Raw genomic sequence first — 26,150 nt, 5'->3', positions numbered from 1 at the left:
GCACAAAAAAGCCCTTTGGAAATGGTAAATAGTATGTAAAGATTGGAGAATCCTTTTGGCCTTAAGGATTGGTGCAGTCAGTAATTTAATGTGCTGCTAATACTGAATGAGTTTTCTGCAGTCAGCTTCCAAGCAGGCAATGTCTGAAGTTTTTCTTCTCCAGGTTATCTGATTCTTCCAGGGGTTGTTGTAAAATATTCCTTCAAGACAGGAGGCCTCTATTCCCTTACTGGATCCAATAGGAGATACTCTAAAATAGGCCTTTCTGGACTTCTGAATAGTGATTATGGACAAAAATCCCCAAGTATTAGAGTTTGTTGGAGTTTTCATAGGTTCTGGACAGGGGAATTTTGGCCTGGTTCAATTGGTTATTAATTGTTGTCTTTGTTAATGATGCAGATAATTTATTTTCATTTAAGTTTTTTGTTCCAGTAGGACTCATTATAAAAAATAACATAAATATCAGTGGTTAATGAAAGCCATGTGTTGTAGCCCAGCAGACTGTGTCCTCATGCATGTGCATGTGCACGCACACTCGTGCCCTGGGTAGGAGAGGGCACGTGGTGCAGAGATGGGGCTCTACCTGAGGATGCAGCAAATAGCTGCAAAACAAACTTGGTGGAGAAGTACAACTGCAGTGGGTCTCCTGTCCTTTTGTTGTTTCTTTTCATCCTGCTCTAAAGCTGCAGATATATTGTTTTCTGACTTTCTGCCAGAGCCCAGCACAAAGTCTCTGCCTACAAAGTGTGAGAGATTAAAAAGAGAATGACTTTTGAATGAGGAGGCTGCTTTAAATTATTCAGAGATCCTCCCTCTTCCTCTGTTCCTTTTCTTGATGTTTTGGATCAGCAGCACATTTCTAGCTGTAAAAGTCTTTAGAAAATATGTTTTAAAGGAACAACTTCAGTGTGAAAGAGTCTTTGAAACCCAAGCATAGAGAAGTAATTTTGCTTCGTTGCATGTAATATAATAGACAAGTGTCTCATTTGGAAATACGAAGAATCACTAAATGTACAAGTTCTGCATTATCTCTTAAAATCCTTGTAAAGAAAAAAATCCTTTTTGAGGAACAAACATGGGAATGAGACTTGCCACAGTAACTGGTTTAACTTCAAACTTTTGGCATCAGGGTTCATTTGCTGATCCTTTTGTCAGTGAAAAAATATGGTTTTCCAAGAGCTCTCTAGGAAGAGAATACTCCCAGAGGGTACTGAGGCATTTTGAAGAAAATAAAAACTGAGTTAAATCTTCACCCAAAACTTGAACTGGACCCAAACTTAACATTTCTTGAAGCTTGACAAGTTTGGAAGGTTTCCTTCCTCTCCACCCTCATTGCTTTTCATTTCCACGCTCCCCTGCCTTTCCAGGCTCTGCCCCAGCTGTGAGCTCTGGGTTCTGGAGTTCTGCACCAAGGAGGAGCAATACTGCTGGGCTATATTTTGGCCTGCTTATAAGAAAAAAATTCCCATGGAACTCAAGGGGGAACTTGTCCTTGTCAGAATGCTGCACAACTCTTTACAAAAATCAAAATGTTTAGGTAATACTTTAGTAATAATAGCAATAGTTTATAATATGGCAAAATGGTTTACAACAATTACCCCTCCTTTCCTGTGCCACCTCTAACACTGTAAATGTTAATACAATTACCTAGTAGTAAGATTATTGTGTATATTTAGAATTTATGTATATAACTGCAGTGAACTATAACAAGGAATGAAGATTTAAAGCAAAACAGGACGAGAAAATAAAACATACTGAAAAAACCAGTTACTTTCTGGAACCTTTTACATTTGGTCATTCCTAATACTAGCCTGAGCTGAAAGTTAGGAGTTCTGCATACTTGAGTGAGATGTCTGAGTGCTGTTCTTGTAACCTTAAATGAACTAAGAATCTGCCAACACACTCCCCACTTGCCTCTTGCACATTTTTCTCAGTCTGTACTCTGCCAGGTTCTCAATGCAATAAAATCTTCAACTTGTCAGACACTGAGTGTAAACCTAAATAGCTCTGGCTTGCAGATATGAAACCAGTGAACTAAGCTCTTGAGAAATTCACTCTGTAGAACTTGCCTTGATACCTGGGTTTTTTGCTTCTGAAATTCAGTAATAAGAATTACTACTAAGAACTTGCAGTTATGTTGAGATGATACATTGCTGTTCTAATGAAAGATAAAAAATAATAATAAAAAAGGATTTCTTTCTCAAATATAAATACTTTTGGAATCATGACTTCCTTAGGGACTAGCAGTCTTCACAGCCAGAAGGTACATTTACTCTATGACAGCCTGTCTGACTCTTCTTGACAGCAGCTACTCTGAAATTGTTGTGGGCCTTTGGAAAAATTAACTGGTTTGGGTTTATTTGTTTTCAAATATCATCTCAAAGAGCTTCCTCATTTTTTTTTTGCATTCTGATTAGAGATGGTTGCCAGCATTTTTGTCTCTTATCTGTAATATACCTCCTGAAACTGTTTTTCCTTAGGTATGGAAATGTACTTCTCAAAGGCATGAGTTTAACATATATTAAGAAAAAAGGGAAATTAGAGGTGGGAAATAACCTTCGAGGTTCCTTGGGTTGATTTGGTGCCATTGCAACGTTGTGGAGAGTGGTTGAGAGTTTGGGAGAGGGAAGAAAGTGCATTGTGTTGGCTGGTTATACCTGGCTAATAGGTTTTACTTACAGAGATTGTTTCCTTCTCTGATGTTTGCTTGGGCAGAAACTTTGCATCTTTGCATTTTAATGTACAGTACTTACACTAGGTCTGCAAAAACAAAGGTATGGATGTATTCCCATTTTGCTTATTTCCTGGTTCTGACCCTTTGCTGAGGGGGTGACTGAGCCCATAAAAATGTTTCTTTTGCAGCTGTATTTGCTCAGGCACAGATGTAGAGTGGCAACACCAAGCACCCTTCTTGTGGCTGAACGTGCATTTTGAACATGTCTAGAAAAGGGACATGGAAGGACAGCCCCCAGAACACTGCCTGGTCCTCAGGGCTGGGCATGTTCAACTCATTTTTCTTAAAGATGAACAAATGAACATTTACCTTAAGTGGATCTGCTTTCTCTACAGGCACTTCTTCTTCCAGCTAACTATCTTCCCAGATTAACCAGGAACCAGAATTTTCCCTGGCTGTGTATTTAGACAGATTCTTAGCTTTCCCAGGTCTGCAGAGCTCTCTGAAAGAGTAGGTGCTGTGTTGGTTTAGATGGACTGGCAGCTTTGCCCACAGCATCAAAATCTCTTTTCCCAAGCCATTGCCATTAACCATTTTTCTTGCCTTCTGCCACATTTCTTAAAAAAAATAGGCAGCTGCTTTTTAAATTAAAATCTCTACATTTTTGTATCTAGAGGGAAAATTCACCCCAAGCAGTGTGGGCTGTGTGCTGGAGCTGGCTAACCTGTGCCCAGGTCCCTGTTGCCAGCAGCTGAGCTGGGCTGGCCCCAGGCTTTGTGGTGACTGTACAGACCAGGCAGCCTGTTCTGCCACAGCAGGTACCTGCTTACTAATGATGGGCAGGAGCCCTTTTGGTCATCAGTCCGGGTTATGAGATGGTGCTTCCATCACTTGCATTTAAGGAATGTCACTTGATTTGAAGCTTTATACTGAATCATCTCAGACCTGTCCTTGAAGCCTCAAAGTTATTTGGAATTCTGTCAGTCTGACTAGAGAACCCTGGAAGAGAACTCCTGGTACACTTCAATAAAAACCAGCTTGGACTTGCTGGTTTATAAATAGGTGACCAGACAGGTTCTCTCCTTTGTCATTTTTGCAGTGTGTTGTAGGCTCTGGTGTGTTGATCTGGTAGCCCTTGGCCACTTGGATCTTTACCCTCCAAGGCTCATTATCCTTGGGCCAGGGCCTGTGAGAGGTGATGAGCTCAGGAAAGGGCAAGTGGCACAAAGCAGGGCTGGTGGGGAGTTCTTGTGCATGTCACACACTGTGCATGTCACACACTGTGCATGTCACACACTGTGCATGTCACACACTGTGCATGTCACACACTGTGCATGTCACACACTGTGCATGTCACACACTGTGCATGTCACACACTGTGCATGTCACACACTGTGCAGATCATACACTGTGCATGTCACACACTGTGCATGTCACACACTGTGCATGTCACACACTGTGCATGTCATACACTGTGCATGTCACACACTGTGCATGTCATACACTGTGCATGTCATACACTGTGCATGTCACACACTGTGCATGTCACACACTGTGCATGTCACACACTGTGCAGATCATACACTGTGCATGTCACACACTGTGCATGTCACACACTGTGCAGATCATACACTGTGCATGTCACACACTGTGCATGTCACACACTGCATATCACACACTGTGCATGTCACACACTGTGCATGTCACACACTGTGCATGTCACACACTGTGCATGTCACACACTGCATATCACACACTGTGCATGTCACACACTGTGCAGATCATACACTGTGCATGTCACACACTGTGCATGTCACACACTGTGCATGTCACACACTGTGCATGTCACACACTGCATATCACACACTGTGCATGTCACACACTGTGCATGTCACGCACTGTGCATGTCACACACTGTGCATGTCACACACTGTGCAGATCATACACTGTGCATGTCACACACTGTGCATGTCACACACTGCATATCACACACTGTGCATGTCACACACTGTGCATGTCACACACTGCATATCACACACTGTGCATGTCACACACTGTGCATGTCACACACTGTGCATGTCACACACTGTGCTTGTCACACACTGTGCATGTCACACACTGTGCAGGTCATACACTGTGCATGTCACACACTGTGCATGTCACACACTGTGCAGGTCACACACTGTGCATGTCACACACTGTGCATGTCACACACTGTGCATGTCACACACTGTGCATGTCAAACACTGTGCATGTCACACACTGTGCATGTCACACACTGTGCATGTCATACACTGTGCATGTCATACACTGTGCATGTCACACACTGTGCATGTCACACACTGTGCATGTCACACACTGTGCATGTCATACACAGTGTTGGATTGAAATATTGAAGTACTGAAGTATTTCGGAACTGGAAATCAAAATTTTGCCTGGCTTAAAATTTAATAAGGAATTAAGACTGCATAATACACTTTATTTTTAACAAATCACAAACACAGTTGCTCTGGGTGACTCCAGCAATGGTTAAACCTGTGCAGTTTGGCAAAGCTGAACACACAGAATGTCTGCTTGCTGTATATATGACCAAGGCTGCATATATGTTCTGTATCATTTATTAAATGATTAAAAAGTATTTATAAATAGAAGAACAATAAAAATTTATACCATATGCTCCAAATAATGATCAAGCATTTACCCTCATTCATGAGAAAATGTTGTGGCTCCAAGCTTGTCATGCCATATGGACATGGATGAGAAAAGAAAACAATTGTGGGTGTTTCATGGGAGTGTAGAATTTTCACTTCATTATGGACAAGAAAAAAGGAAAAATGGATCAAATAAACAAGCTTTTAAAAAAATATTTCTCAAACTGAAAAGTCTCATTGCATTTGTTACAATGCAAATTTTTCACCTTTGACATAAATACCCTGCCAGTAATATATTTCAGATGGAGTTGCTGGTAAATAGATATAATTCATCACATTCTTTTAAAATTATTTGAATAGAAGACTTCTTCTTTTTTGAGGTTTCAGTATTTAGGGAGAGAGAATTTGAAATTTCTTTCTTTCTGATTTTGTACTGTAAGTTTAAGGTCCAGACTGTCAGCCAGTGTGGCAATTGGCAGAACCCCAGTGGACTCAGCAGAGCTCTGCTGGTTCTCACCGTCTGACATGTCACCATTTATTTTAGTTTGCTAATGATGCTGTATAAAAGCATCACGATTGAATGCAGATAAATTATTTGTAATATAATCCCAAAGTTTTGTGCAGAAAATGTTTCTTTTATGTCACACAAAGTCTGTCTTAAATTGCTCAAGTTAAGCTGAAAATGAAAAAACGTGAAATGGAAAACCCTAGAAACAGAATTATTCTGTTTTATTATCTGAGTGCTTAGCACTTTGCCTGAATGATAATGTTTTTCTTAATATATAAGGCATAGTTTCTGCATGATTTCAGTTGTCTTTTTCTTCTTAAAAGAGAAATGAATATTTGGATAAGGTAGTGAAGCAATAAGGGGAACAAAAGAGGTATTTTTTTTCCTCTTCAGAGATAATGAGGGAAAGCAAGTGCCCAGAACCAAGTGTCTCTGTCAAGCACTCACTCTTTTAGGGTCCCAGGAAATAATAAAGTAGAAGAACAAACAGAATAACTCAATGAAACAGAACCAACCCCCAAACCTTACCTGCCTAAAATAGTAAAATAATCTTAAATCCCTGACGGTATTATAGTGCTCCCAACTTTGCAATCTGAACAAGATGTCAAGTTTTATATTGCTATAGTGATTCAAAAATGTGATTTTTGGAAAATGTGCAGAAGTAGCATGGGCCAATTAGAAAATTCTGTTTGATATTATGCAGCAAAATTGTTTTTCCAAAGATGAATAGACAAAGTTTTTTGGGAATTTTTCTATACCTGTTTTTTGTCTCACAGATAAAGACTAATTTTGAGTTCTAAGCAAGATGGGAAATCAGTGTGTTAGGAAACCAGGAAGCACTTAGGGCATTAGTTCCACAGGGCAAAGTCATGAGGCTGTCAGTTCTTCTTTACAGTGAATGCCTTGGTAGGGTTGGCAGAGGTACCTTTCCAGACTAGTCTGAAGTTTAAATGTAACCAGGTTTAACAGCAGCTGGGGATTTCCGTATGGATTTAACAGCTACTGCAATATCCACTCCTCTAGCTGCAGGTTGCTTGGTGCTGTGAATGCACAGATCCTTCTCTACATGCAGGCATGCATTCCTCACACTTGGCCACGTGTTGACACCCCATCTGTATTTTCTCTGCACTGAACAGTGCAGCTACCATTCATTTCCCCTCACACCTGTCTGTGAAATCCGGGGCTTTTCCGCGGGTATTTTATTCTGGCAAGAAAAGAATAAAAAGCCTCACGTTTATACATCGAGGTTTTGCCTTTACTGGGGCGTGTGGTGCATTCTTGGTTTCACCCCCCTGAGTTAATTGGCAAGAGAGGGACCCCCTTAGTTTGGGCAGAGCTGCAGGCCCCTGGTGCCAGGCAGGTGCCAGGCAGTCCCAGCAGGCCCCGGGGTGCTCTGCAGTGCACTGGGATGGGTGAGTCAGTGACGTCTCTGAAAACACTTCGCAGTTTGACACATTTTCATTTGCAGCGTAGTCAGAAAATTCCCCAGCAGTTCTATTTACGAAAGTCTTGTGAGTATATTTAGGTTTGTTTTGGTATATAATTCAGTAGGTTTTTGAATAATTTTCCTTACTGAAAGATGAGCTAAATGCTTTTGACTTTTGCTTCATTACCGTAGTCCTGAATTTGCACATCTGCTGAAGGAATGCCTAACATGAAATTTTGAGCTATCCTTATTAATGCCAATTGTATCAATTGCTGTCTTAAGAGGAGTGTTTACTTAATACATTGGAAGAAATCAAATTGCTGATTCTGTCTGATTGAAAGAACCTTATTTGATTTTTTTTCTTTAATCCTTGGTTTAGAGACCCACTGAAAGAAGGAATATATAGAGAAGAAACAGCAGGAACACTAGGGATGTTCATAACTCAAGAGATATCTAGCCTGTAACTTTTGATTACTCAGAAATACACAGAAAGAAATCCAGATAAGATTAAAGAAAACCCAGAGGAAGTGAGAGAATATTGTCTGCACTAATATGTTGGCTAAGCAATGAATAACTTAGCTTTGAATTACAATAAACATGTTTTTAAACTTAGATCTAAAATCTTAGTTTCTATACTCTCTCTTCTGCTGTGTGCTCTGCAAACACATCCAGGGAGCAGCTGACTGTGAGTGTGTGTGATCTGTAAATCACTCTCAAGTACCCTCTGTGCAAGCTTGTTCTCTTTTATCTTAGTTTCTAAATGGAAGCACTTTACATTATTTGAACATTCATATCTCAGTACAGATTTTAAAATTCCAGTTACTTTTAAATTTTTTAGTCTGATGTCTGTATCATACTTCAAGTGATTAGATTTAATTGTTTGTACATTTTACTGTTAACAGCTTCTCTACTGAAAGACATATTGGAGAAGAAAAAGGTACCTGCAGCTGTCCTTCCTGTGGCTGCAGGGAGCTCTGTTATTTCAGAGAAGCACCTTGTGCAAGTCACTGTTGCCTTTTCCAGTTGTACATTACTGTGACAAAATTAATTTTCCTATGGCTTTATCCCATTGATGTTTCTTTTGTTAGGTTTGAATTTGTTCTCACATCTTAATCTTTCTGGGTTGTATCTGTGCATTTCATATTCTGTGTTCTTGTATAAAGAGTTTTTTCTGCACAAAAAATCCTTCATATTTTGTGACTTACTCCCTTGGAATATTGTAATTTATAGAACAGTCTAATGCTAGTTATTCTTACACCACCTCAATTATAACTATTGTGAAAGGCAGATCAGTGCAATTTTCTTTCAGTTTAATAATTTCTGTGCTGTTTTCTGGCTCTAGATCTTCAGTGAACTCTCCCAAAACAGAGGAAAGATTCAGAATTCTGTTTCATTTAAAAAAATCTCTGAATAGATAAGAGTTTCACTTCTTAAAAAGCAGCTCAGTGTCTGTGTAGTTCTGGGATGAGCTTTTCAGACTAACCCGAGAGTGTGCCATGCAAACCCAGAGGGAGGTATCCCTGCAATGGGGTAGGATATCTGCTGGATCCTGGGCCACAAAGGTTCCTTCCAGGTTCTCCGAGGTGAACACCACAGTCCTGTTTCCATGGCAGTTAGGAAAGAGTTGCCATGTTTTATCTCAGTGCATTCAGCTGAAGAAGAATGCTCCCACACTCTGGTTTGCCCAGTTGTGCTCCTTCCCCCAGCAGCACCCTTGGCATGGACACACATTCCATTGGAGGCTGGGTGGCCTCCTGGCCAGTCTGGCACTGGCACAACTTAGGGCCTCCCTGGAAGTCAGTGACCCATCTTCATGGGGCCTGGGGTCAGTTTGGACTGGCCTGAAGAACTGCACTATTGTCAAGTCTTCCCTGGCCTTTATAGAGAAATGTTTTGTGTCTCTAATCTGCTGCTTCTCCTCCTGGCTTTTCTGTCACCCTTTCCAACCACGTGTGGTCCGATGGAATGGTGGCAGGTATCAAGCACTTGGATCTTCCTCTCTGCAGATTTACTTGTACAAAAACCTGGGGACCATCCACACTATGTAAATCCTTGAAAATAGCATTTAAGATGCATGATTTGAAGTCCTTCTTTACTGGTTAAGATATTGTCATAGGTCAGTAAGTTATCTGCTGAAATAGGAAAGAATTCATGGTATGGTAAATCATGCAGAACTTAGAGTTTTTGAAAGTCTTAATTTTGAAGAGGCTTGTATAGTAATTGAATTGGAAAGAGATTGATCTCTTAAGCAGTTATAAGGTCTACATCATAATAGCTTAAATGCCTTTTTATGAGGCTTGTTCATTTGTTTCTTGTTTTATGATATTAAATGTTCTTGGAAGGCTATTTCATATTTAATCAGCAAAACGTTGAGCTTTTCTGGGACCCTCTTAGTTCTCTTAAGGTCACAGAATATCCCTTTAAACTCTTAATGTGCCTGAAAATGGCTGTTCAGTAGTTCCAGACTGTCTGTTGTCAAGACTGCTGGTACTGGATACGTTCCATGGTCATAAGATAATTTGTCTTTGTTGAGCAGCCTCCTCTGGCACAGGGAGAGGAATTGTACACACTACAAGTATTCCAGCTGCCTTGGAACCCACTTAGCTTCCCCCTCTGTCACTGGGGCAAGTCTGGGCTGAGCAGAATAATGAAAATAAGCCTGTCCTGCCCCAAATGGGTGGCACCAGGTCTTTGCTGAGTTCTTTCTGGTGGGCTTTTCCAGCTTTGTCTGCCAGAACATCACTCACATCAGCTGCCTGCTGGATTAGTCCCTACGGAGAGTTTCTGTGGTTGTTTAGTTCTGATTCTTTCAGATGTTGTCTTCACTGAAATATCTGCTGGTTTTCTTCTTGTTCCTGGAGTCCTCGGGCACCTGAGCCTTTGCTCTGTGCAGGGATGGAGGAGAAGCTCCTGCTGTGTGTTCTGCTCTGGGAACACGAGGGAGCATAAGACAAAAGGCATGGGCTTAAAGAGGAGTCTTACTGAAAATGAGCTGGCTTTATGTGTGGCTGGGGGTACATCTGGATTTACAGAACAAGTCAGAGTGAAGATTGAAAGGATTTCAGACTTCCTATATTTAATGGCATTTTGGTGGTTTTTCACTGGTTTTTTAAATTTTGGTTGGTTGTTGTTTTTTTTTTTAAAGTAATGACATCTTAAAAATGGCTTATTATGAACACTGACAGTGAATTTTGTCTTAGAAATGGGCTAGTACCATTTTGAAGAAATTATGTCTACTTTAAAAAAAACTGTAGTTAAATGTTATTAATTTTGTGTCTGTCTTGTTTGGAAATAAGTACATGTATTTTTGTGCTGATGAACGATTCTATTGCCTGCTTGCCTGAGAGAGGTAAGTAACATTTTGTTTGTGTGTAAGTAATGAGCTGTTGGAGCCAAGTTCTGAGACTTGCCGGGAGTGACAGATGTACTGTAAATATAAGACAGGTTTTAGGATTTTGTTTGAAGTCTCAAAATATGCTTAAGACCATGATAACAACAGCAGTGTTATGACCATGCATGTATGGCAGTATATGGAAGAAGATGTGCTACATATTGTCAAAGCAAGCCAAGTCATGGTACCATTGTGCTACAGTGAAACCCGTGCAGCAACCAGGCAGTAGTGTTTGCACACAGAATGAAACCATCTCCTGACACACATCTCACAGCTTTTGGGTTCAGGTCTTAGCAATGGGCATGGAGACAATGCTATGTTTGTGTTTACTTTCCCAGAAGCTAAATTGTGGGCTTGTGGTCAAGACTTGTCAAATTGCAAACAAACTTCATAATTCCTTAGTTTTGAGTACTTAACAATGCTCTCTTAGTTTGTCTTAGCCTGTTTTAGCATGGAATCAGTCATAACTAGATATTGCCATTTTACTTTCAAGAAAGTCCTATTTCCTTTATGTTTGTCTGTGTGGGTGTCAAAAAGTAAATTCTGTGGGTGTTGATAGTTGTGAAAAGATTATTACTATGATTCTGAAAATCCTTCCTTATGCTGATACATTATTCTGGCAGCTGGAGCTGTCAGATCTGAGAGCAGATGCAGAAAGGGTCACTTCTAGCACAGGAACAATTTGGACTGTTTTGCAGAGATTTTGTCTTTCTAAAATGGTGATTTGTTTGTATCCTTTGTGCCATATATTTACAGCATGCATTTCAGCAGGTTTCTTTTCTGGTATAGATTGCTTGTCGCCATTAGTTTTTTGTTATGACAGCAGAAATTATACATCATCTGACCAAGCTCTCTGTCTGGTTTTCAGTTCTGATAGGAACATCTCTTTTTTGTCTTACTGTGTATATTTTTACTTCGAATTCTGTGAGCTTTATGCTCTTTTTGTCTTAAAAGAAAGAAATCAAGCAATGAGATTAAGTTTAATATTTCTTAATGTCTACCACTGCAGTTTTGGGCTGTAATTTCTATTTTCTATTTGGCATTACCATGCATTCCATGACATAGTGCCACATATACAGGGTATCAAAGGTGGAAGGGATTTATAATACTGAAATTCTCTCAGATGTTTCAGATTTTAAATAGAGCATTTCAACATCCTTCTCCATAATCCTTTTTTTCCTGTGTTACAAACATCACTTCCAGAGGTGTGCCTCCTGATCTTTTGAACGCACCTGCAGCGCTGGGTGTGTGTGTTCAGGTTTGGGTTCCTCGTTCCCTGTGGCCCAGCAGCAGTGAGAGAGCACTTTTCTGACATCACTGCCTTGTCAACACATTTGAGAAAAACGGTTACATTTTATGGAGGGCTTGAAAACTTTTATTAAGTAACAGACAAAGACTAATCAACATGGAAATATTAAATGTTTCTTATGTTGTAGGTGATCATTCTTGGAAATAGAGTAGATAATTCTTGTACATTAGAAGAGACATCTATCAGTCTGTTAAAGTCAGTGTTATTATCCAGATGGATTTTTAAACCTTAAATAAATCTTCCCATAAAACATAGATAATGTAGCTTAATTTTGACTTTTCTGAAAGTCCCTGTGAGAGTGAAGAATGTCACTTTCTAGTGTTTTCGGCTGGCTTTCCACATGTAGGGTAAGATTTTAAACAAGGTTCCTTTCTGTCTGCAAGCTCATGGACTCTCCCCAAGCACTGTTGTTCTGCCCTTGTCTGAGTTTCTGCATTTAGAAGCTCTGTCCCCAGGAGGGGTGAGGCTCACCTGTCAGGTGAGAGCAGCTCTCCACCTGGAATGTGTGCTCAGTGTGAGCAGGGTTTGGAGGGACTCGGAGTAGCTGGAGCAGAGAAGGTGACAGTCTACTTCCCAACAAACTTTAAAAATAACTTGGTGGACAGACTGTGGAAATATCCATTGTAAGAGATGATCTGTTCTCTGCCAGGCCATTTCTAGTTCCTCTGAAAATGCTTCCAGCCTCCCTGTGTCTGCTAATGGCACACAGGAAAAATCAGGAGGAAGAAACCCGTCATTTCTGAAAGATTGTTCCACTTATGAAAATGAGTATAAAAGGAGTATTCTGGATGTACTCTCCTTTGTAGAGCAGAAAATATAAAAGCAGTATACTGATGTTCAGCAAAGAATGAAATGGGGGAGGCTTTGTTATGGTTGTGTTAGGGACAGGAAGAAACATGGGTGCAGCTGCTAAATGTAACAGCCACCTTCTCTTCCAGCTGAGTGAGGGAACAGTTAAATGCATCTGTGTTCAGAGATAGTCAGAAATACTGAACCAACCCCTAACAATTCCCTTCATGTATAATGCCATTCATTAGTCTGCTGGAGCAGTTTCTTAGTGAGCTGCAGGAGAGTTAAATGCAGTCAAATCCGGAGTTTGAGGAAGGGCTTTGGTGTCACTGCGTGGGAGGGGAAGGGCAGACGTGCTCCAGGAGCTCACAGCAAAGGAGCAGTTGCACTGCAGGCTCAGAGAGTCTGACGTGAACTACTCGCTAAAAGGCGAAGCTCTGAGCAAGGGAGCTCTCTCCTGCTGCTCCATTCCTCGTGTGCTCAGGGAAATTGGGCTTTAACAGACAATTTACTGGAGATTGCACTGAAGGAATTCTGGACTCCATCATCATTTCCTCTTCTTGAGACAAACAAGGACTCAGAGCCTGAATTTTGCATGGATGCTTAGGTCAAAATGCTGACAGCATCTTGTTTAGTGCTGATGTTTGTTTATTGGATATTGCTGAAAGAACAGGCAGCCACAAACTTTTGTTAGGCCCCCTGTCAAGAGGTGAACCCCTTTCTAAAACACTGTTTCAGGTGGGCAAGACAAACAGAAGGTGTAAGGAGGCATGTGGTGTATGAGAAGAGTGAGGATTGAAGCTTATACAGCATTTCTGACTCTCCAGCTTCTCTGCCACCATTCTTCTTCCTTACAACCTCTCCTCCTTCCACCTTCTTTTTTTTCCTCAAAGACTGTTTGTTGACTGAGGTGTCCCTGACTGGCTCCTGATTTCTAGAAGGCAATCATTAACTGTGCTTGCTGTGTTTCGGGTTTGAATTTATGAAAATAATTGACCTGTTAACAGTATTATAGTGCTGTATCTTCCCACTGATACTGTACTTTTACTTATTTAATGTATCCCGAACTGATTTATGAGCTATTCTCAATATAATTAAAAACGAAATAGACCCCCTTTTTAATAGAAATACGATTTAGATACTGTGAAGCTCGTAAACCACAGGGTGGAAGTGGCTCAGCCCCTCCTTTTGGGTGGTTTAAAATACACAGAAATGTGAAGCTTGCTCGTTGCCGGTGTGGGAAGTGAGCAGAATTGTGGCTTTGCAGCTGTTTCTCCTAAAGAAAACAAACAAACAATAAGGCTCACACTTTTCATTGCAACTAAAGAGGAATGTGCTTTAGGGGAACATATTTCTGCCAGGAGGAAGGAGTAACCAAGGCAGTGCTGTCCTGCCCAACGTGCCAGGCACACTCTCAGCTCTTGTGTGGAACTGCAGGGAAAAGGCCACTTTCTCAGCAGCCATTGCCAATAGTGACTGAGAGAAAAATCCAAAAGTGGGAAGAGTTTTGGCTGTGACAAGTGTGTGTAGATATTTCTGTGTCTGCATACATGGAGTAGTGGCCTTTGTACTGTACTGGGCCAGAGGTAGAATGCTTACCTCAGAAAAACCCAACCACACCCAACCCCCAAATTCCAAACAAGCCTTTCCACTCATTAAAAAGTGTCTAGTTTGGTTTGGGTTGGTTTGATTTGGGTTTTTTTGTTTTGTTTTTCTAAATGCTCAGCAGTTTATCACTTGTCTGTCTTCTTCTGTCCTCTACCGTAATTTGGTTTTATTGCATAATCTCTGGATCATTAAGAACATGTGTTCATTTTATTATTTTTCAAAGAAAATTTCTTGGAGTGGAGATGAACACCTTGCTGATACCAAACTGCCACCATGTCACTTTTTCATGTGCCTGTGTGATGTACAGCAGAAAGAGATTATCACAGGTCAGAATAGTTGGGACAGGTACTAAGGCACGCTGTAGTTTGTGCTGAGTTTCAGAGAGGGCTCAGCTGGTGAATAAAGGCTTCCCAGATTGTTTTCAAATTGCCTGGGTTAATCTTTAGACTAGAACAACTCACTACTTTGAGTTGAAGAATGCCATGTACATAAAGTCCTTATTCTTCTTTCTCTATATGCTGCTTGTCTAGCATAAATGCAGCCAAAATATCTGATCAGCCTTGATATAACTTGATGTCCAGAGGTACATAGAAGTCAGAAAAAATTATGAAGAATATTAATTTGCATGACTCTGTCGTAAAATATGTATTTTGTTATGCTTTTAATGAAGCACTTACCAGAGAAGTAATAGGAACAAATATTTATGTCTCCCGATGAAGATCTTTTTCCCCTTATTATAGTCACCTGCAGTTCATACCCTGTTATCATTAAGTACCCAGAAACAAAACATGTACAGAACAACAACAATACATTCTTTATTTGTGAAATGAGTCACATTGCTTCTATCCTGCTTCCCACAGATGAGAGCTTTAATAGGGATATAAATAAGAAACTTAACATATGTGACCTTCTGACCGCAGCGTGTTAAATTCCAGGCACTATATTGCCCCACCACTTATTTCCTTTATTTGAATGTGTATTCATCACAGTCCTGTCGGAAATTGCCTGATTTACAATTTATATTAGCTTCTGATATGAATTACATTCACATACAGGGAGAGGAAAATTGTGGAGGAGCAATTCTTGCTAAGGATGTTGAAAACAGTTTCCACTTAACCTTCAAACGTGGTGGAAATGACACAATTGTATTTAGGTAAAGTTTTATCTTTGGGAAACATCTGCTTCTGTACAAAAACTTTATTTTTTTTCTATTCAATGTAATAGTTTGTGTCAACATTTGGATCTTGAAATGTAGAATTCCACAAATGCCTTACCACTGTGACTGGATTAATGAAGTCAGCCCATACAACTATTGTTTATTCTGTGCAAAAAGTCTTGCAACAGACCCACAGAAGTGCTATTGTGATGCACATCCAAGTAAGGGTTTGTGGATTGAAAATGTTCTGATATTTGGTATAAAATTTTATTCTTAGCTTGCTAATATCTGCATTTGAAATATAGGCAAACGCTGTCATGAGTATAGTTTGTTCTCCATTATTTTTAAATAGTGTTTTTATCTAATGTTAATTAAAACATTTCAAAGAAAATGAACCAATAGTATAAATTTCTGTTTCAAAGCTATAGTCAAGATATACTAAAATCCTTTAGGAGAAATAATCATCTGAGGCCTCCAGTTCAGTTCCACTGTGCTAGGAGTCCCAGCTATTCAGAGAGGAGTTTATTGTGCTTTATGAGCTACTTCTCCAGCCTGTAGATTTTTGGTATTTCATCCAGAGTTTCTCCATACACAAAAACCCCTTTCAAATTTCACAAGCTTTTTCCATTTCGACACAATTGCTCTGATCATCACAAAACCTGGTGGCTGTAACACTTTTCAGAATATAGTTCAACATCTCTATTCAATAATTACTAATAAAAGAGCCTAGAACCAGCAGAAAAATTGATTTAGTGCAGGAGATATCTTTCAGTCAGTTCACTTTCTACTCTTAGATAGTCATGAAATCATATTTGGGATGTACTTGTTAGTGCTTTGAAAAAACCTAAAGGCATGACCCAGCTCCATGAACCAGATGGCTGGGAGAGGAGACCTCAGGGCAGTTACCAAAATGATCTGGATGGACTGGGGAGGGAGCAGCAGGTGCTGCTGTCAGCCAGCAGAGACTGCAAGGACAGAGGAGGAAGGATTTGCTAGTGAGTCTGCTTGCAAAATGAAAGCTTACATTAGGAATCAAAATCAGGAGGCTCAAAGTCTGCTTACCAGATGACCTAATTCTTCTAAGGATTGTGCCTGAGGTGTATAAAATGTATTCAGGAAGGCTAAACTCCAAGAACATTTAGCATTAACTAAAGTGGCTTATCAACAGATATTCAAAGTGTTTGGAGAACTTTTGGGAAAGGAGATATTGAGGTTTTGGGGTTCTTTCATTTCTGAAAAACCTGTTGGATGAACTATGTGATAGTGCTCTCTGAAAAAGAATATAGCAAGAGACAGCAATTTTCATAGTATTTCTTGTAGTGTTGGGAAGAAATCCTCACTGGGAGCAAGTCAACTTAGGCTGGGAATGAATTCTTCAAAATTCATGTTTAACAGTTAAATTTTATCCATCTCTCTTATTGTGCAAGCATATAGCTTTTTAGTTTTCTATATGAAAAGAGGATGAAATTCTTGTTTATTAGGTTTTTTTAATATTTTGTGGTTGGGTTGACTGAATTTTTTTAGTGAAAATACTAACAGCATGCTATATGTTATGCCTTGAAAAATCTATTTTTTTTTTTTTAAACTTAGTGTTTAAGAGGAGTGAAACAGGGGATTTTCCTGTGTGCCAAAACTGACTTTTTGGTGAAACTAAACTTAGTTTTCTGCTGCTGCATGGTGAGGTGCTCGAGGAGCACTGTTGGTCTCTGTTGTGGGAGCAGTACAGCTGCAAAGGAGCTGGAGCTGTGCTGGTCCCTGCTGTCCTGTAAAGCAGAATGATGGGGCATGGCCCTGTGATGTACCCTGGTCCTTACAGAGTGTCTGTGGAGAGAGGAAAAGCTGCTTGTCAGTGCACTCTGAGCTTCAGCTTTTCAAGTCAGGGACTGGCTCAGTCTTACTCAGGCTCCCTTCTTAACACATCCACAATATTTCTGTTCTGTAAGGATCCCAAACTTTTACTGGGTATTCTGTGGTTCAGTCCATAGTCTTAAAAGTGCCTTTTGCTCCTCCCCTACCCTGACATCAGTTGGAAGAACCAAGAAGTAGCCCCAGTGGCACTGCTTAAAGCAGTAAATAGCAATTTCATTAAACACAGAAGGGTCTTTGACATTATTTAGGAGAACCTGTCTCTGGGATGTTGTGTGGGCATATCTTCCTGGGCAGCAGCAACTTCTGTTTTAGTGCCCATTGTCTGAGGATGCAGATGAATAGCTCAGATGGGTCTGACTTTGCCTTTCCCAAAGACCAGGACCTTGTCCTTTAGCTGTCTGTCTTGTCCTCCAGTTATTCCCATTTTCCTAGATTCTTTATCAGTTTTCCTTATCAATTGAACAAAAGGGTTCAGATTTTTGAGGATACATTCAATTAAACTGTTACTATACTCAGTTAATGGTAAATGATTTTATATGGTAATATATTTGCATAGGTACGTCAGTATTTTCTGGATGTTATGACTTTTAAGTCAGATTTGGAAAAACCTTTAAAATGGAAAATTATTTTTACATATTACTTTATAAATACATGATAAAAAACTTTTTAATGCTGTTTTACACACTGTTTTACAGATGCTTTGTCTGTTATTGGTTATGAGGTGTTCATGGCAGTTGACATTAGAAAAAAATGGGTAGAAATACACCTGAGCACATTTTAATCCTCCCCTTTTGAGAGATTATAAGAGATCATTGAAAGTGACTGCTTGTTTACCTTGAAGGTTCTCTAGTGGATGATTTTGGAAATTTCTATCCTGTTGTCTCTATACTGCAGAGAAAGAAATGTAAAAAGGGTTCTTTGTTTACAAGTAATAGCATTGGCAGCTTTTACCCTTTCCAGCCTCTCCTCTCAACAAAACTGTTCCAAACATTTTCCTGGGATATCCCTTCCCTGATAACCCCCTGCACTGCTGTCATGTGGCAGCTGTGGCCATGAGCAGCACTGGTGTGTGAGTGCTGCCTGGCAGCTGAGCTGGGGGCATTGGAGCTGGCTTTGTCCCTGGCTCTGTGCAGGGAGTCCCAGGCAGGAGAGAGGGCTGGGCATTGGAGCTGGCTTTGTCCCTGGCTCTGTGCAGGGAGTCCCAGGCAGGAGAGAGGGCTGGGCATTGGAGCTGGCTTTGTCCCTGGCTCTGTGCAGGCAGTCCCAGGCAGGAGAGAGGGCTGGGCATTGGAGCTGGCTTTGTCCCTGGCTCTGTGCAGGCAGTCCCAGGCACAGAGGGAGGGCTGGGCATTGGAGCTGGCTTTGTCCCTGGCTCTGTGCAGGCAGTCCCAGGCACAGAGGGAGGGCTGGGCATTGGAGCTGGCTTTGTCCCTGGCTCTGTGCAGGCAGTCCCAGGCACAGAGGGAGGGCTGGGCATTGGAGCTGGCTTTGTCCCTGGCTCTGTGCAGGCAGTCCCAGGCAGGAGAGAGGGCTGGGCATTGGAGCTGGCTTTGTCCCTGGCTCTGTGCAGGGAATCCCAGGCACAGAGGGAGGGCTGGGCTGAGGACAGAGGGGCTGCTCCCATCTCGTTTCTCCCAGTCATTTCTGTCCTACAGAAATTGTTGGTGCACCTTGGCACTGATGCACTGCATCTATGCTCAGTGGTCTGTATTGGTCTCTTGTACTGGAATAATTAACAGGTGTTAATTTTGGCACAGAAACTTTGATTGGTTTTTGATTGACCTTTTTTTTTTTATTTCACCAAAAGGCTCAGCCAGAGAGCCTTCTAGCCTAGGTATGGAGGAACTAAAGACAAAGATGAACTCAGCAGGGCTGCTGACTTGAAAATCCATAGTTTATGAAAACCCTAAGGCAGTGTATTTCCAGACTTGCTGTGCAGCTCAGCGTGGGAGACAGAAAGAGCCTGAGGATTCAGAACTGATGGGGGCTTTGGCAGCCTGGGGTGAGGGACAATCACAATTAGCCACTAAATGTTGTTACTCAAAAATTGCAATGGACAACTGAAACCAGGCAGAATTGTAAAAAAACCCCACCAGTAATTTAAATGATAGCAGAGCATTACCCTTAGAAGTTTAAAGACGGCAAACTGCTTTTGAAAAAGAGCCCTGATAAATTGGAGTGGCTCCTATCTCAGATCCTGGGGGGAGCAGAGTCACCGTGGGAGGGGATTGAAGGCCCCCTCTGGAATGGGCCCAGAGGAGCTGCCCTTGAGCCCGGGGGGTTTGGGACTGGCAGCAGTGCCAGGGACTGTTCTGTGTGACAGTGGTTGGTGCCCTGGGACTGCACCCTGTGACAGTGGTTGGTGCCCAGGGGCTGCAGTGCCCAGGGACTGCTCTGTGTGACAGTGGTTGGTGCCCAGGGACTGCAGTGCCCAGGGGCTGCTCTGTGGGACAGTGGTTGGTGCCCAGGGACTGCTCTGTGTGACAGTGGTTGGTGCCCAGGGACTGCAGTGCCCAGGGGCTGCTCTGTGGGACAGTGGTTGGTGCCCAGGGACTGCTCTGTGTGACAGTGGTTGGTGCCCAGGGGCTGTTCTGTGTGACATGGTTGGAGTCTGCACTGAGCGAGGGTCTGAGCAGTGTTTGTGCTGACTCCGATGTTTCAGTGCCCAGAGCTCACCTGCTGGATGTGAGCACAGGTGAGAGTCACTCGAGGGTGAATCCAGGCCTGGACACCTTGCAGAGAGCAGCACTTAAGGACTGTGTTAGTAGCAGAACTGCTTTTTTTCTCTTTTTCTGGCTATTGGATGGGTAGCTGTGATTGAAACTGCCCCCGAACTGGACAGCATTGATGTCTGACAGAACCAACCCTGCCTGAAATGAGAGCATGAATCAGGGATTTCTTGGCTCTTGACAAAGGATGTGATAATGACCAGACTGCATAGCAACCATCAGCTTCTTACTTGTTGGATTCCAATCCACAAATGTTACCCAGGGGCTGATGACTGAATCCAATCGATACTTTGAAGTCTGAGGGAGGCTGAAATTCAGCAGTGCTAGTGCTGTGAGGGCACAGCATCCCAAAACCAGGAACTGTTTGGTTAGCAGAGAACAGACCCCTGAACTTTGTAGTGCAGAGGGTGTTCTAATTGACTGTAAAGAACTTGGGTGTCTGATGCTGGGGATTACTGCAGCAAATTAATGGGCTGTGAAAGACTGTTTGTGAGGAGAACCCAGGAAAGCTGCCCATTTTTGTCAGCTGCTGCTTAGCCCAGGCACACAGAATTCTGTGAGTGTAGGAATGCTGTGTTCCCAGAGTTTGTGCACGTCTTGTTTTAACCAGTTGCCACTTAATTGTTCATCGAAATTAGAGATTAAACCAAACCCTCGTGTTTCATTGCAAAGTTAGATATTTTTCTCAGTAATTCGAGGATGTTCTGGCCATGCACACAAGCCTGGGCCAAATTTAAATGTGAGAATAAATTGGAGATAAGTCAGTACATAGGGATTTAGGGTTCAGCTCTGTTTCTGTGCATTTGCACTGTTCCTGAGATCCCAAAATTTTCTGCTCCAGTTTCTCAGCTGAAAAATGGACATGATAATGATTCTTTCTTTCCCCAACCTTTTGTTCTTCGTTCCTATTGGTTGGTTGGTTGGTTTTGGTTGCTTGATCTTTTTGTTTTGTTTCAATTTTTATCTTTGTGGGGGCTATATTTGTTCTACTCGACACACGCTGAGTGACACAGGGCAGTAAATAGTAAAGTACTTGCTGTCAAAAATGAAAAGGTTGCATGAACTGTGGATGGAACCTGCTAAAATCTCCTTTTGACTCCTCCTTTTTGATTCTACCACAAAGGATTTCTTAGGGAGGTATGTTTCCTACACATGATAATTAAGATTCATATGACTAAGTAGACTTAAAATTCAGTAGAATGCTCATATAGCCCTCTAGCAGTCCCCAAATTCTGGGTTATTAGTCTGAAAGTGGCAAGGAGAAAATAGTAAAGAGAAAACTGGGGCAGTTATGTTTAATATTAATGCAAAAAGATACAGAAAAACTGTAGTGAAAAATAAAAATAAATTTTCTTTTCCTATGCAGTGGAAGTACCTCAGGCAAAAAAAGTTATCATAATACACATTGAACTTAACTGAAATACAGATATAAACTTAAACATGTTCCCCTGTTTTTAATGGTATAAGATATTCACTGTAGTCAGTAAATTAGGCAATGATTGAAGAAATAGTGGGTTGTGGAATTTATTTTATAGTATTTCTATTTAACTACAGAAAAAGACTTCTCTGTCTTTTTCTCTCTTCTACTGGGTTAAAATATTTAATAAATGTCCACCAAGAATAATTTGTATTTACAATTGAATGATAAGACAGATGCCTTCAACAAATTAGCTTCTGATAAAAGTAATATTTTAATTATCTTGCTTTTTTTGTTACTTCTGAACAGAAAAATGTAAGAAAAATATTTCAGTGCTTCCAGTCCAAAATCAGCTGCAACTGTGAGCATTATAGCTGTTTTAATTCCTTGCTTGCAGATCTTATACAGCAAAAAGAATATTAAAAAATGTATTTATCTGAATTTTATTTACACTTAAGGGCAGTTGTTGACATTAGTAAAATTGGCATCCTTTTCACATCTTTCTTTCTTTACTCCCAACTTTCAGATCTTTGTGAGCAGTTTTGTTGTTACTGTTCATTCCATTCATTTATGGAAAGTCAGGTCTTGAATCTTTGAGAAAATAAATACCTTTGTCAGAAAAAGAATTTCAGTGCTTTTACCAGGGACTTTGGTTGGTTAGTTGGTTTTGTTGGTTTCTTTTTCTTCCCTTTGATATCCCAAGTTTTTGAAAATTTTTCTAGTTAGCATATGATTCTTCTGAGAAACAGAGTCTTTAGTATTTTAAAAATTTGTGCTATGTAATTATCATAAACTCATGCAAAATAAGAAGATACTTCTGAGGAAGAAGTGGAAATGTTTGGTGAAAGCCATATAGTTTTTTCGTGCTTAGCTGGAATTATTCTCTGAATTCAATTAGGATTTTCAAGTTTATGAACTGCAATATGAACTACTTTAAAGAATTCTGAAAAAAATAATCTACTTTAACTCTTGGTGCTGTGACAGGAATCAGTGTGCCTGGATTTTGGCCACAGAACGTTTCCTCCCTGTGTTTCTAAATCCTGCCTTGGTAATATTGTGGGGTTTGTGTTCTCCCCTCACCCCCAGATCAGAGCTGGCTGGAGGATTCTGTTCCTGTGCCTTGGGGTGAGCAGGACTCTGAGCCTTTGGGTGCAAGCTGGGGACAGGGTGCTGGGTGCTGGAGAGATGCACATGGCAAGGGCTTGGAATGGAGGCAGAACCAAGAGGAAATGATCTGCAGCCCTCTGCTCGAGCACATGGTTAGGTGAGATTGAAAAAAAAAAAGGAAAAGCAAATTGAAAGACTTTATTAGACCTGAAAGTGGGAAGCAGATGTAAAGTTTAAGGTAGTAAGGCTTAAATTCTCATGTAACTCTTCAGAAACAGGCATGTAATAAGACAGTCATCTTTGAAATGAAAATTATGATTTCAGTGTTGCCACAAAATCAATATCCTAGCCTAAATCACCAAAGCCACAGTAAAGAAAATGAAAAGAAATAACTAAAATCTTTTCTTGAGGTCAACCTGTCGAAGAAACTTATGCTACAATGTGATTTCACGTTGTTCAGTGGCTTACTGAGCAATAGGTTTCTTTTATCTCTTGAAGTCTCCAATAGGTCCCAAGGGAAATAAGGCACTGAAAGCACGAAGTCCCTGTCACCAAAGAAAAGCGCATGTCACCAAAGAAAAGGAAAATGAACTCTTAACAATGGATCAAATTTTTTCTTGACTAAATTCTCTCTCTTAATTTAAGAAGATGAAACTATGGTAACCTCTTAAACTCTGTCCTGTCCCTTTTTAGAGAAGGAAAAATGTTGATTTCCAGTGTGTCAGTGTCTCGTGCTCTTTCAGAAGAGAGGCATTTTGAACAGGAGCCATCTTCTTTGTCATCTCCTGCACATCGTGGGGAGAGAAAGAGTGTTCTTTGGAGAGATGGAGTCAGGAGCATACACTCTGACTGTCTGAGTCATTGCCAGAGATCCACGGTGGTATGGCTGCAAAAGATGGTCCTTTGTGCCATGAGAAATGTTCAGGTTTTATTGAGGAGGATGATGGTCGCCCTGGGTCAGTGCCCGTGTGCTGGGTGTACAAAATCCTTCGTGGTCTCTTTAGTACAGGGCTTTAAATAGTCTCCTCAGTAAAAATAATGTTGCAGTACTTAATTTGGGAGAAATCTGAATTGTAATTTTAGGACTAATTTAGCTATCAAGGATTGATTGCACTTAATTACTTAGTGGCTTAACATAGGCTCCCAGAGATTTAGGAAGTAGCTGATACAGTGGTGCTATTGTATATCTTTCTGAAAGTGTGGGATTTGATTTCTAAATTCTCCTTTCAGTTGCACTAGAGAAATAGTTTGAGTGAAAACTGTGAAACAAACAAAAATTCCTTCTCTCAGCCCCTGATGTTTGGCTCTCAGCACATCAGCAGTGGTCCTGCAGGATGTCCTCACTGAGGACACGCTGTGGCTGTGGCCCTTGGCTCTTGGCTGGTGACTGAACCAGCTGCACAGGAACCCCCGCTGATGGAGCTGCACTGACAGAGCTGTACTGCTGTGCTGCTGTACTGCTGTGCTGTGCTGCTGTACTTCTGTGCTGCTGTGCTGCTGTACTGTGCTGCTGTACTTCTGTGCTGCTGTGCTGCTGTACTGTGCTGCTGTACTTCTGTGCTGCTGTGCTGCTGTACTGTGCTGCTGTACTGCTGTGCTGCTGTACTTCTGTGCTGCTGTACTGCTGTGCTGTACTGCTGTACTGTGCTGCTGTGCTGCTGTGCTGCTGTGCTGTGCTGCTGTGCTGTGCTGCTGTGCTGTGCTGCTGTACTGTGCTGCTGTGCTGTGCTGCTGTACTGTGCTGCTGTGCTGTGCTGCTGTGCTGCTGTGCTGTGCTGCTGTACTGTGCTGCTGTGCTGTGCTGCTGTACTGTGCTGCTGTGCTGTACTGCTGTGCTGCTGTTCTGTGCTGCTGTACTGTGCTGCTGTGCTGTGCTGCTGTACTGTGCTGCTGTGCTGCTGTACTGTGCTGCTGTACTGCTGTGCTGCTGTACTGTGCTGCTGTACTGTGCTGCTGTGCTGCTGTACTGTGCTGCTGTACTGCTGTGCTGCTGTACTGTGCTGCTGTACTGCTGTGCTGCTGTACTGTGCTGCTGTACTGCTGTACTGTGCTGCTGTGCTGCTGTGCTGCTGTACTGTGCTGCTGTGCTGCTGTACTGTGCTGCTGTACTGCTGTGCTGCTGTACTGTGCTGCTGTACTGTGCTGCTGTGCTGCTGTACTGTGCTGCTGTACTGCTGTGCTGCTGTGCTGTGCTGCTGTACTGTGCTGCTGTGCTGTGCTGCTGTGCTGCTGTACTGTGCTGCTGTACTGTGCTGCTGTGCTGCTGTACTGTGCTGCTGTGCTGTGCTGCTGTACTGCTGTGCTGCTGTACTGTGCTGCTGTACTGTGCTGCTGTGCTGCTGTGCTGCTGTACTGTGCTGCTGTGCTGCTGTGCTGTGCTGCTGTACTGTGCTGCTGTACTGTGCTGTGCTGCTGTGCTGTGCTGCTGTACTGCTGTGCTGCTGTGCTGCTGTACTGTGCTGCTGTGCTGCTGTGCTGCTGTGCTGCTGTACTGTGCTGCTGTACTGTGCTGTGCTGTGCTGCTGTGCTGCTGTACTGCTGTACTGCTGTGCTGCTGTACTGTGCTGCTGTACTGTGCTGTGCTGCTGTACTGTGCTGCTGTACTGTGCTGCTGTACTGTGCTGCTGTACTGTGCTGCTGTACTGTGCTGTGCTGCTGTACTGTGCTGCTGTACTGTGCTGCTGTGCTGCTGTGCTGTGCTGCTGTACTGCTGTGCTGCTGTACTGTGCTGCTGTACTGTGCTGCTGTGCTGCTGTACTGTGCTGCTGTACTGTGCTGCTGTGCTGTGCTGCTGTACTGTGCTGCTGTACTGTGCTGCTGTACTGCTGTGCTGCTGTGCTGCTGCACTGCTGGCTGAGGAGCTCCTGGCAGCATCTCTACACCCCAGTGCATTGTGCTCGCAGGTGCCTGTTGCCAGCATTGCAGTTTGTCAAACACTTTCATACAGGTAAATGCTGCAAAGAACTTCTTGGCCATTCTGTGCTGGGTGTGGAGCTTGGTAATGAATGAATAAATGAATCTTTAGTAATCTTGCAAGGATGCCATCAGCAACTGTCTGGATATGGGATAGTGATAGTCCGGACTAGGGCTGATTAAAAGGTGTAGGACACTTTCTTCTGTTACACATTCCTAAATTAAAAGGAAGTTTACAACCCTTTATATTTGAAGGCCCCACCTAAAGTCCGCTAATGTCAGTAAAAGTCCTTGTATTTCATGTCTAGTTTTGGACCAACAAAAGAAGTTGCAAGCTTTAGCAAGTATTGGAAAAATGCAATCTGATTAGAAGCCAGACATTTGTAGCTAGTGGTACAGTATATAAAAAGGAGAAGTTAGCTTTGGGATAATCATGAAGATAGCTTTCCCAAATCAAGGTAGGGAACATTGTGATTTATGGCACCCAGTGCATTAGAACACTAAGTAGATGAATAGAAAAGAAATCTACTTTGGAACAAGAATAGAAATTCCCATGTGCTATCACTTCATGCAAACACCTATTTTCTGAGTAAATGTAAGGTA

General features: G+C 41.8%; 1 long non-coding RNA gene across 2 annotated transcripts in view; it reads left to right on the top strand.

The window, feature by feature from the left end:
• LOC135418486 (uncharacterized) overlaps positions 1 to 26,150 on the top strand; it is a 361,572-nt gene that overhangs the window by 117,870 nt on the left and 217,552 nt on the right. The gene's annotated exons all lie outside the window — the stretch shown is intronic.

The sequence above is a fragment of the Pseudopipra pipra genome, chromosome 9 (assembly GCF_036250125.1).
Source record: "Pseudopipra pipra isolate bDixPip1 chromosome 9, bDixPip1.hap1, whole genome shotgun sequence".
Taxonomy (NCBI): Eukaryota; Metazoa; Chordata; class Aves; order Passeriformes; family Pipridae; genus Pseudopipra; species Pseudopipra pipra.
Note: the sequence above shows the minus strand (reverse complement) of the source record. Positions and strands in the feature narration are given on the sequence as shown.